We start from the raw sequence: 13532 nt of genomic DNA, 5'->3' as shown, positions 1-13532 counted from the left end.
TCAAAGGATATGGAGTAATTTGCATGATATGTATTCTTTCAAGATATCAAAACTAGATCCGTATTTCATTCTTGGAAATAATTATATCAATTTAATCAGACTGCATCTCAGGGTCAATTTTTTTGTAGTCAAGAAAGTTAGAACAGAAAATATTCCAAAAATAGAAAGCCTTTGTAACTAGGCACCAAGAAGATGAAACTCAATTCAGTTAATAAAGAAGAAAACTCCAAAATATATAATTTTACAAACTATGTTAATAATTATTTCTTTTATTTAATCTCAGAAACTAAGCTTCAAAATCACATATTAAACCACAGAAATCCTCTCCACACCCCTACCCTCCTCCCAAAAAACCTAGAAGATAGGCAAAATAGATGAAACAACAGTTTTCAGACATTGGACAACAGGCATCTCAGAACTAGGGGGAAGGAAACAGGGGATCCTCACAACCACCTTGAGTTCCTTCCTCAAGGCCCTTTTTAATTTGGTATAGAAAGGGGGATACGAAACAGAGCACAGTGGGCTTGTAAGCTGAGGAGACAGAGTTTCATGAGGCTGAGACAGTGGGGAAACTGGGGACTCCAGAACCCTTCAGGGGGTTTGCATGTGCTGTGGGCTCATGAGATAGATAAGGGGGTAGATAGATGATAGAGAGATAGATGGATAGACAGATAGAGAGATGGATGATAGAGAGATAGATGGATGATAGAGAGATGATAGAGAGAGATGGATAATAGATAGATGGATGATAGAGAAATGGATGGATGATAGAGAGATAGACAGATGGTAGAGAGATGATAAAGAGACAGATAGGTAATAGAGGGATGGATAGATAGATGATGGATAGATAGATTATAGAGAGAAAGATAGATGGGAAAGACTAGAGATCTCTTAAGAGAATTAGAGATGCCAAGGGAACATTTCACACAAAGATGGGCACAATAAAGGACAGAAGTGGTATGGACCTAACAGAAGCAGAAGATATTAAAAGAGGTGGCAAGAATACACAGAAGAACTATACAAAAAAGATCTTCATGACCCAGATAATCACGATGGTGTGATCACTCACCTAGAGCCAGACATCCTGGAACGTGAAGTCAAGTGGGCCTTAGGAAGCATCACTATGAACAAAGCTAGTGGAGGTGATGGAATTCCAGTTGAGCTATCTAAAATCCTAAAAGATGATGCTGTGAAAGTGATGTATGCAACGTGCCAGCAAATTTGGAAAACTCAGCAGTGGCCACAGGACTGGAAAAGGTCAGTTTTCATTCCAATCCCAAAGAAAGGCAATGCAAAAGAATGTTCAAACTATCGCACAATTACACTCATCTCACACAGAAACGGCAATCCACTCCAGTGTTCTTGTCTGGAGAATCCCAGGGATGGCGGAGCCTGGTGGGCTGTCATTTATGGGGTCGCACAGAGTCGGACATGACTGAAGCGACTTAGCAGCAGCAGCAGCACACTCTACCAAAGTAATGCTCAAAATTCTCCAAGCCAGGCTTCAACAGTACATGAACCATGAACTTCCAGATGTTCAAGCTGAATTTAGAAAAGGAGGAACCCAAAGATTAAATTGCCAACATCCGTTGGATCATCAAAAAAGCAAGAGAGTTCCAGAAAAACATCTACTTCCGCTTTTTTGACTATGCTAAAGTCTTTGACTGCGTGGGTCACAAGAAACTGTGGAAAATTCTGAAAGAGATGGGAATACCAGACCACCTAACCTGCCTCTTGAGAAACCTGTATGCAGGTCAGGAAGCAACAGTTAGAACTGGACATGGAACAACAGACTGGTTCCAAATAGGAAAAGGAGTATGTCAAGGCTGTATATTGTCACCCTGCTAATTTAACCTATATGAATAGTACATCATAAGAAACACTGGGCTGGATGAAGCACAAGCTGGAATCAAGATTGCCAGGAAAAATATCAATAACCTCAGATATGCAGATGACATCACCCTTATGGCAGAAAGTGAAGAGAAACTAAAAAGCCTTTTGATGAAAGTGAAAGAGGAGAGTGAAAAAGTTGGCTTAAAGCTCAACATTAGGTCATGGCACCTGGTCCCACCACTTCATGCCAAATAGATGGAGAAACAGTGGAAACAGTGTCACACTTTATTTTTGCTCCAAAATCGCTGCAGATGGTGATTGCAGCCATGAAATTAAAAGACGCTTGCTCCTTGGAAGAAAAGGAATGACCAACCTAGACAGTATACTAAAAAGCAGAGATGTTACTTTGCCGATAAATGTCCATCTAGTCAAAGTTATGGTTTTTCCAGTAGTCATGTATGGATGTGGGAGTTGGACTATAAAGAAAGCTGCTGCTGCTGCTAAGTCACTTCAGTCGTGTCCGACTCTGTGCGACCCCATAGACGGCAGCCCACAAGGCTCCCCTGTCTCTGGGATTCTCCAGGCAAAAACACTGGAATGGGTTGCCATTTCCTTCTCCAATGCATGAAAGTAAAAAGTGAAAGGGAAGTCGCTCAGTCATGTCCGACTCTTCGCGACCTTACGGACTGCAGCCTACCAGGCTCCTCCATCCATGGGATTTTAGTGCCCAAGAATTGATGCTTTTGAACTGTGGTATTCGAGAAAACTCTTGAGAGTCCCTTGGACTGCAAGGAGATCCAACCAGTCCATCCTAAAGGAAATCAGTCCTGGGTGTTCCTTGGAAGGACTGATGCCGAAGCTGAAACTCCAATACTTTGCCCACCTGATGCAAAAAACTGACTTGTTTGAAAAGACCCTGATGCTAGGAAAGACTGAAGGCAGGAAGAGAAGAGGACGACAGAGGATGAGATGGTTGGATGGCATCACTGACTCAATGGACATGAGTTTGAGTAAACTCCAGAAGTTGGTGATGGACAGGGAAGCCTGGCATGCTACAGTCCGTGGGGTCGCAAAAAGTCAGACACAACTCAGTGACTGAGCTGAAATAGGTGATCGATAGATAGCTAGATGATACATAGATAGATGATAGATAGATTATAGATAGATAGATGATCAATAGATAAATTCCACAGTGCCAGTCAAAGACTGACTTAAAAGCCATAAACTAAACTCCGCCCAGAGCTCACGCTTGCCCAGGAGATGTTAGTGCTTTAATGATCCAGATTAGAGGGTCCTCATTGAACATTCAGCATATTCAGAAAACACTCCAGAAGTGTCACACCCTGGTAGCAAAGATAAACAGAACAGATTCTAAAATAACTTTGATGAAGTTTGAAAACATGCAGTAGTGCCCCTCTGTGGTTTTAATTAGCATTCCTCTAATGACTAATGGTGCTGACACACTGTTTGACATCTGTATATATATATATACATATAATTTATATGCATATAATTATATACATATACTTTAGTGAAATTTTTAGTCTATATTTTTTGGTTATTTGAAAAATTGGATTGTTTTCCTTATCACTGAGTTTTGACCATTCTTAGCATATTCTGCATATAGGGACACTATAACGTATAGGCTTTGAAAATATTTTTTTCCAATCTGTGACTTATTTTTCCATTCTATTTTGAAGAGCTGATGTTCTTAATAATCATTAAGTCTAACTTATCAGTTGTCTATTTACTTATTTGTGGAATACACACCTAATGAATCTCTCCCTAACCCAAAGATGCTTTGCTATGTCATCTTCAAGAATTTTCACAGATTTCGAGTTTACATTTATGCCTCTGAGCCCTATGGGGTTAATTTTTGCATATGAATGACAGAGAGATCAAAGTTCACTCCAAACTGGTATTTTGTGCCTCCTCATTTTTAGCCAGGGAGTAATAAATTTTATTTATTATTCATTTATTCATTTGTATTAGTCTTCAAAGAACCAGCTTATGGCTTTGTTGCTTCTCTCAATTATATATCTGTCTCCTATTTCATAACTTTTGTCTTTAAATATACTATTTGTTTCCTTCTATATTCTATTTCTTTAGCTGGATATCTGATAGCTCATGTTCAGGTTATCTTCTTTTCTCATATACTAAGTTACAGATGTGAATTTCCTTCCAGTCGTGGCCTTAGATGTATCCCTCAAGCTTTCATATGTAGATCTCATTATTGTTTAGTTTGAAATATTTCCTAATTTCTACTGTGATTTTTTTTTCTGACTTACCAGCAGTTTAAAAGTGTTTTTCTTAATTTGCCAAACTCTTGAGGTTTCTTCTAGTCAGAGAACATTCTCTGTCTGAATTTAATCAGCTGAAATTTATTGACTTATTTTACTGCCCACTATATAAATTTTAAATGTTCCTTGATTGCTTAAAAAAAATATGCATTTTGTAGTTGTTTGGGGCAAAGTTATCTATTTATCTCTTCTCTGTCCTTGGCAGTCCCTGGACTTCAGGTTTTACCCTGAGTCTGTTGAGAGCTGCTAGTTTGAACTGGCAATCACCTCTACAGAAAAAGAACCCCGAAGGCCAACTCATCTCGCCAGAATTCTGCTTGCTCTCTTGCTCTCTCTTCTCCTCTTTCTCTTGTCTTCCTTATGTTAAGGATTGCATGTCTTCCCTCTGTGCAAAATACACAGACACAGACACACAGACACACCTTTTTTCTGAACATGGCTGTCTCCTTCTGGTCTTGCAAGATTCATCTCACATGCCTGTCCTCTTGCAGAGTGAAGCCCTCTCCACCACACCTAAAGCCGTCCCCCCACCCAGCTATTCTCTCCCTGCTGGCTTCCTTCTAGGCACTTACCACAACTTGTGTTCATTTCTTTGCTGGTATGCCAATCCACTCTCCTTCCCCACCAAAGCCCAAGCCCCGTTTGCCCACTGCTGGTCTGGTACCTAAATCAGTGCTTGTGGACAGGTCATCTCCCTTCAGGCACCTGTTGAACGTCATAGAGACATTTCCCCCCAGTGTCCACACTGTGTCATCCTCCTATAACTGCGAGCTTCCCCTGCATTTCACCGGGGCCCAGGCCTCCCCACTGCAGACTGCATTCGCTCCCCTGCTTGGCTTGCAGGAGGTGTGGGGCGTGACCATGCGGTAGCGGTTGAGCAGGGTCGTGGGGGCTTCCTGATGGCAGTTTTCTGGGGAAACTGCTTGCTTGTCACCTGCTCTTCTACTCCTTCCTGAGGCCCGGGATGGGCCTGGTGGGGATTCAGTTCACATCTTAGACTTCATGGAGTAGCACCGTCTCCCCACTTCGGGGCACCCAAGGCTTGGCTGTGCCTTGTGAGACAGTAACGCTCTCCTGCTTATCTGAGCCAGCAAAATGCAGGGCCTCCTGCTTAGAGTCCAATCTCCTAGTTGAACTCTGAGTGATGGATAAAGGAAGATAAGAACTTTGTCATCATCTGTTCCGGCTGTAGAGTAGTAGCTCTCAAACAGGAACATTTGACGATGTCATCTGGCACTTTCTGGACGTATTTCGTTGTCGTAACTTGGGGGCTGGGGGCTCCCACCAGCATATCACGTATGGAGTCCATTGATGTGGTGAAACTACAGAGCACAGGACAGCCCTCCCTGCGAAGAGCCCTCCAGCCCTAGATGTCGGAGTGGCGGGGTGAGAAGCCCTGCTGTAGAGAAATGGCCACCTCCCATCTGCCTCTGGAAAGGTCGGTATTTTCAGTGCTGCCTTTACAGTGGGCCATTCACTTAGCAGTCAACACCGTTCCCTCCAGTGACCTCCTGGAGACAGGCAGTTACTCTTTTCTCTCAAAAGCCCCCACATTAGCACCAGGACTTAGCAGAGAGCTGGTGCATGATGAATGGCAGGCTCTCATACCTTTAAACCTGTGAGTCTCTGCCATGATTATTCTTCCCTGCCGTCTGCACCCAGCCAACTCCTCGCTTTCTGCAAGAGCCCCCCCGATGGGTCTCCAGTCCTATTGTGGGTTATTAGGTGCCGTTCCTCAACATTTCCAGAGTCATCTGTATGTTCTGCCATTGTAGTCTTCATCATAGAGTTTGGGAATTGTGTTTGCTCACCAAGTAAGCTAGGGACCAAAGCATATCATTATCCTGTCACATCAGGCCAGACGTGCACATTATGATTATAAAAGAATAGATCAAGAAAGAAACGACAGTTTCTGTTTGTCTAGCTCGTGGATATTAGCTTATTTATGTCCAGCTCAAGGCAGGACAGCTGGCTGCATTGCACTTCCTTTTTGTCAGGTAAGGCTGCTCTTTGAATATTCGCCAAATTTGAAGATGGCCTGGCAAGTGAAGGGGAAACTGGGGAGTTTGGAAATGGGATGAAATAAGGGCTCTCTTTGGCTAGTGGAGAATTAAAGGATCCAGAAGACATAAGAGAAAGTCAGCTGTCTTTGTAGAAGGATTTGACCCATTGATCCAGGGAGCCTGGGGATTACAGGGAACCTACATTTCCTGTTGAAGAATGATGCATCCTTGGGATTTCCCTAGTGGTGCAGGGGATAAAGATCTGCCTGCCAGTGTAGGGGACACAGGTTTGATCCCTGGCCTGGAAAAATCCTCCATGCGGTGGAACAGCTGAGCCTGTGCGCCGCAAAAACCGAAGCCCATGTGCCCTAGCGGCCATGCTCTGCAACGAGAGAAGCCGCTGCAAGGAGAAGCCTGTGCACCAGGACTAGACGGTTATCTTCCTTTTCCACAACTAGAGGAAGTCTGCACGCGGCCGTGGAGACCCAGCACAGGCGAAATAAATGAACTCACTTTAAAAAAGAGAGAGTGCGCCTGCAACGCGGGAGACCTGGGCTCAATCCCTGGGTTGGGAAGGTCCCCTGGAGAAGGGAAAGGCTACCCACTCCAGTATTCTGGCCTGGAGAATTCCACGGACTGTATAGTCCATGGGGTCGCAAAGAGTCGGACACGACTGAGTGACTTTCACTTCACATTAAAAGAATCAGGTGTCTTTGTGGCCTCAGTTGGAAATTTGGGAGACATCAGCAAGTCTGCAGAACCGAAGTGAGTCAGATCATAACAGACGCTTTCCCATTCCTTTCAGCTGACACAGCACAGCTCCTAATAATGCTCTTTTCCTTAAACACAGAATAATGACATTAAGTCAAGGACATCTAGTTTTCAAATAAACACACAAGACTAAAAACACAAAGTCCCATTAGATGCAGCCTTGAGCATCCAGCTGCAAGTGTATAACACAACACAGTTGATTCTTTTCAAGTCCTAATCACTTTTTGGGGAGCTGGCATGGCGCTGACAAACAGCGCTGTCAGGACTCTGATCCCACACATCAGGGGCGCGGGGGACCTTCCCCAGGTCTGCCTGGAGTGCTAGCTGTTTTAGGACTTCTCCGAACACCTGACATGCTGGGAGGGGTCTCATCACAAAGAGTCCTCTGGAGTAGATGCTGAGGTCAGAATTTCCCATCCTCCACGCATCATCTGCCAGTGAGTGTGTTATCAAAATATGAGGCGGCCCCTTCAAATACACTCTAAACACTGTTAATGTATTTCCACATGTCACCGTCTGACAGCTCCACCATCCTCAACTTTGCCACCAGGGAAATTTACATGCATTTGAATTCACTGGGCCTAGCACGCCTCCCTACCCTGACAGCCCATTTAGCACTGTGATCAGTTAATCTGTGTGGTGTTTGATAGATTTCTGTCTTCTACCCAAAACAGAGTTTGTGACGATGATTCAGGAACAAAATGTGCAAAACAGCGCTGTCGCAGCCTCCAGTGACCGCGGAAGTCGGAACCCTTGGCAACGCCTGAATCTGTTCCCCCAGCCAGGTCCCAGCAGTGGGTGACCTCCCTCTGCTTGTCCTGTTAGCTGGATTGCAGCCTTCTTCTCCTTTAAAAGAAATGGTCTACGTGTTTTTCATCTTTTACAGGTTATTTGTATGTGAACCATTTTTAAAGTCTTAAAGTGGTTACAACATTGCTTCTGTTTTATGTTTCGGTTTTGGGGCCATAAGCCATGTGAGATCTTAGCTCCCCAACCAGGGATCGAACCCCCACCCATTGCATTAGAAGGCAAAGTCTCACCACTGGACTACCAGGGAAGACCCTACATCTTCCCTCAATTAATCAATAGTACCGTTGGTCAACCAAGGTGTCCAAAGGCAATGAGATTTTAAAGAGTTAAATTGTCTGCCTGTTTATTTCATGCCAATCAACTCCATATACCACCAAATCCTCTGATTAGTTGGTCATTGCATTTGTTCCTAGGGCTGCAGCACCATCTTACCATAACTTGCAAGTCTTGAAAAAAAGATATGTCCTCTCATGGCCTGGAGACCGGAAGTCCAAAAATCAAGATGTCAGAAGCACTGGTTCCTCCTGGAGCTCAGAAACCACCTCAAGCCTCTCTCCTGGCTTCTTGGGGTTGTGGGCATCCATCACGTTCCTGGGCACCATTCCGATCTCTGCTGGTCTCCCCATGCCTCTCCTCTTTTTATCAGTTTTCCATTCTTTCTTTAATGCCAAATGAACTGACAATTCATGAGGCTGCTGGGGAATCTGAGGCCGCTGGAGACCTTCTGCCCGATGGTCTGCAGCCCACCCAGCCCTGAGCTCTAGACAGACGTGCCCAGGGGCTTTAGCCGGGGCAGCTGGCTGGCTCAGGAGCAAAGAGCAGAAGGGAGCAGGATGCAGCCAGTGCAGAGACCCCAGAAGACTTGAGGTGGGCTCTGCAACGGGGATGAGTTTGTGAGCAAGTCTTCTAACTTCTAGCAGGACCTCTGTTTCTTTTTTAAAAAATATAAATTTACTTATTTTAATTGTAGGCTAATTACAATATTGTACTGGTTTTGCCATACATCAGCATGAATCCGCCACAGGTGTACACAAAAGACAAACTGAAGGTGGGAAGAAAAGGGGCCACCAGATGAGATGGTTGGATGTCATCACCGACTCAATGGACATGAGTTTGAGCAAACTCCAGGAGATAGTGAAGAACAGGAAAGCCTGGCGTACTGCAGCTCATGGGGTTGCGAAGAGTCAGACATGACTTAGCAACTGAACAACAATAGTGATGGGTCTACAGAGATGCCTAGAAGCCTGCAGAGGACAGATTTGGCCAGCTTAGAACTGCTGTGGTTCTCTGTGGCACAAGAGATGCGTGTTGGATCCCTGGGTCAGGAAGATCCCCTAGAGAAGGAAATGCTAACCCAATCCAGCATTCTTTCCTTGGAAGTCCCATGGACAGGGAAGTCCAGAGGGCTACAGTTCATGGGGTCACAAAGAACTGGACACGAGTGAAGCAACTAAGCACATGGCTGTACAATAATAGTGGCATAAAATGACAGTCATTCTCACAACCGCTTGGCTTTGCGGGTGGGCATTTGGGCAGGGACTGGCTGTTGACTCTCCTGTTCGAGAGTGTTGAATAACGTTACCCAGTGGTATTGAGTTGCAGGGTCCAAGAAGTTCTCATGGGCATTTGGGCAGGGCTGGATGGAGGGCTGGGCTTAGTGGGGACCCTGACCGGCGCCTCCACGTAGCCCAGGCAAGCAGCCCCAAAGAAGCGGGGGGCAGCTGAGTGGCCATTTGTCACCCAGCATCAGGACGCATGGAGCCTCACTTTTTTCATTCGCTACTTTGGTCAGTGTAGTCATAGTCACAACCTGCCAAGATTTAAAAGGGTAACGGAGACCCCACACCCTAACAGTGTGTGCATGGGCTCAGCTGCACCTGAATCTTTGCCATCGCAGGGACTGTAGCCACCAGGCTCCTCTGTCCATGGGATTCTCCAGCCAAGAACGCTGGAATGGGTAGCCATTTCCTCCTCCAGGGGATCTTCCTCACCCAGGGATCAAACCCTCATCTCTTGTGTCTCCTGCACTGGCAGACGGATTCTTCACCACCGCACACCTGAGAAGCCTGCGCCCTGACGGTAGGAATGTCAAATCCTTAGTAAACAGATTTAACTCTGCCCCTGGGTTTCAGTCCCATCTCCGTCACTCACTAGCAAATGATCTTAGGCAAAGGTACCTCCTTCCTCATCAATAGAAAGAGACCATCAACTTCACAGGTGTGCTGTTAGGTTTAAATTATGCAATAAAGTGCTTGGGAGGGAAAAATCAGGAGCTTGGGGTGAATATGCACACACTACTGTATATAAGATAGATAACCAACGGGGGTCTACTGTATATCACCAGTAATCTGTGATAAGAAATTAATACAACATAGTAAATCAACTATACTCCAGTAAAAGTCAGTGATAACCTATATGAGAAAATAATCTTTAAAACTGATATAATATGTAAATACATGGCTGAATCACTTTGTTGTATACCTGAAAGTAATAGAACATTGTAAATCAGCTATATTCCAATAAAACTTAAAGAATAAAAATTAATGTAAAGTGCTTACGACCCTTAATGATTATTTGCTATTTTTATGTGGACCCTCAAGCTTCTCATGTCCCTTGAGGACGTTTCAAGCTCTGAAATTATGTGTGGTGTTCCTCTGGTCCTTCACTCCTTCATTCTCTCGTTCGCTGTGCTCATCTCTTTATGAGCAGCGAGTAGTGAAGGTCTCTTCTGCAACAGGCCCCACGCCAGGCACTGGGTGTATGACTGTGGGTGAAAACGCGCATGGCCCCTGCCCCCAAGGTTTCTGGGGGAAGAGATGTATTAGTCAAAAATCACCCACATATAAAACTTTCACAGCAAGTTCTGGATATGCTGAAGGAGCCTGCAGTGGGAGGGATTCGACTGTCCAGAGAGCCAGGAAGCGAGTTCTCCAGGGAAGTGACCCGGTGATGGAGCCTCCACTTAGTGAGAATGTTTCCACACTGGAGACAAAGGGCTGGGGATAAAGGAATGATTGTCACAGCACACGGGGCCCAAGAGAGCTCGAGGTCACCGCCCCACGCCAGGCCAACCTCCTGAGAGGCCCCTGGCCTCCAGAGGTCCGAGCTGTGATCACTCCCTCTTCCTGGCATACTTGTCCCCCGTCCTGATGGCCTCGGTCCAGCACCCCTCGTGTCCAGAGCCCTTGGTCCCCCTTCTGGCACTGCCTGCTTTTCCCCAGTGAGACTGAAACACTCCAAGGCTGGAACCTATGCCTGATCACACATAGTGATCTTCCAGGTCTAGCAGGGCTCCTGATACACAGTAGGTGTCCAGTGAGTGAAAGTGTATTCTATCCTTCCTAGTACCTGATATACCCAGACCCGCGTGAATATAATCTGATCAAGACAAGCTCACGCTGCTCTGACTGCATCATACCTTCCAGAAGCCCTGTTTCTACCAAGTGGCTGAATCTAGACTTTTTTCAGGGCAGAGTTTATTTATTCAGGAAGTCAAGGCCCCCACCCAGAGCAGCTGTGTGGGCCTCAGGGGCACCCAGAAAAAGCCCATTTAGGGGAGGGGATTCTACCCCAGACCCCGAGGACAGCCCTTTCTGGATGCCCAGGTGCCTGCTTGAGGTGTGCAAAGTTGAACTGCCACCCAAGAAATCAGGATATGCAGAGACACCTAGAGAGCCTGGGCACAATCCTTAGAAATACACACAGATTGAACCACAACAAACACAGCAAGAATACAAGACATGGGTTCAGTGTGTGTGCCTGTGGAAAGAGCAGTGTGCTCGGCTGTCTGCCACCAACTCGGTCGCCTCCAGGGGCCCACGAGGGACAGAGGAGGTGAGACAGGCCGAGGGGGTGTGCACCTTCCCAGGGCAGCCGACACCTGTGCTTTAACCTGGGAGTTCATACCCCTTGGAGCAAACTGTCAGCTGTTCAAAAGAAGCCAGAAGCCTAGATCTAGTGTGTGAACAGTCTGAACATCCAACGTTACTGACCATCGCGGAAGGTTTTCAAAATAGCACGCATTATGTGCAGGGGCCAGAGGTGGCCACAGCCGGCTTCTCCTTGACCGTCTGTTCTCTTGACCACGTGCTGCACATGGAGCAGTCCTGGCTCCCATCTTCCACCAGAGAAGGCCCCTGACACCACCCAGCCCTGCCGAGCACCTGTGAGCTCCATCCTCTCAACAACACCACCTTCCACCCACTTCTCCCCTCCCGCGATGCCGAGAGCCCAGAGGCCATGGGACAAGACAGATCTCCTCTGAGCCCTTGGTAAGCACAGGCGTGTGTAAGAGGAGACGGCTGGCAAGAACAAATGCAACCTGGATACAGATCTTTCAGCACAGACCCCCGAACCCCAGCCCCACCCCCACCCACCCCCACCGTGCACACCTGCGGCTTGTTGATGGTATAGCGATGAGAAATTCGGAGGCGGCAGAATACCTCGTGGATGCACACGTGCGACCCACTCAAAGGTGCTTAGCACAGGTGTTTCTGTAACTGCGTTGCCTTTGGAGGCATCCCAGCGTGCGGTGGCCCTTGACACTCACACCTCCACCGGCCGGGGGAGGCTGGTGGGCAGGTTTGGGTCCACGCACGGGAGGAGACAGGACGCCAGACGCTCCAGTGCGCTCTCTCGAATGTCACCTTTGGGTGCTCTTGTGGGCCAAACAGCACTTACACGTGACTCAGCCTGCAGCCGGCTGTGCTCCCCAACATATTCCAGAGGCGTATTCTGTGAGTGGCGGCTGCAACTGCCCCGGCAGCCACAGCCTCAGACAAGGGAGCTAGAGAAAAATGATCAAGCCTGCAGGTGGAGCCGGGGTAAACCTGGGAGACTTAAAAGGAGGTCAGTCGAGTGAGCTGTCAGCCGGCAACAAGGGCCCCGGGGTGGGGAGTTCAAAGTCATGCATCGGCCTGGGCTCAGATGCGGGCATTCGGGGCCAGGGGCTCAGACATGAATGGACGGCCCAGCGGTGTGCAGCCAGGATGGAGCGGGGGAGGCAAAGAGCAGGAGGCAGCAGGCTGCCGGCGGGAGGCTCCTCCCTGAAGCTCAGAGAGAAGGCCCAGCTTCCCCACTACTCCAGCAGCAGGCCGGCCTCCCACTCTGCGAGCGCACAGAGCAGGTGACTCGGGCGCAGAATGCAGGGCACCGGGCGGGAGCCAGCCGCGCAAGCACCGGATTTGCCAGATACTTAGAGGCTGCTTCTGAGTGCGTGCTCACTCGCTCAGTTGTATCCGATTCTTTGCAGCCCCATGGACTGTAGCCCACAGGCTCCTCTGTCCATGGGATTCTCCAGGCAAGAATCCTGGAGTGCTACGTCCCCCGTGCCCAGTGCCTTTGCACATGGTGACGCTGGCAGCTAGGGGGACGCCTGCCACCCAGAATGCCATGCGGCACCTCTTCCATTTTTCAGGAGTTTTCAATGTTATTTCTCCTTCACCCCATGGTGGATCTTGTTCTTCTGAGAGCCCAAGGCAAACACCACATACTCCACATACAGGATCAAAGCGGGTGTTTTCCTAGCAACCCGAGCCTAGGGGCCAAGAGCCACCTTCCCTGCAGGGATGGGAGTCTGGTCTGGGGCTTCATGGGGTCATTGAGGCCACACACCTCCTGAGAAGCAATCTGAGATCCCCCAGGCCTCTGGGTGCCAGTGGTCCCTGCGACTGGCAGTGGTGAAGACAGGCAGCTCTTGCACACACAGGTGTACACAGTTGTGTGCACACATTCATGTACATGCTCACTCACACACACGTGCCCCATCCCATCCCTCAGTCTGCACAGGCCAAGCGAGGCTGCCCAAGCCCCTCTC

This window comes from Capricornis sumatraensis, chromosome 23 (assembly GCF_032405125.1).
Source record: "Capricornis sumatraensis isolate serow.1 chromosome 23, serow.2, whole genome shotgun sequence".
Classification (NCBI taxonomy): domain Eukaryota; kingdom Metazoa; phylum Chordata; class Mammalia; order Artiodactyla; family Bovidae; genus Capricornis; species Capricornis sumatraensis.
This window is presented reverse-complemented; position numbering follows the sequence as displayed.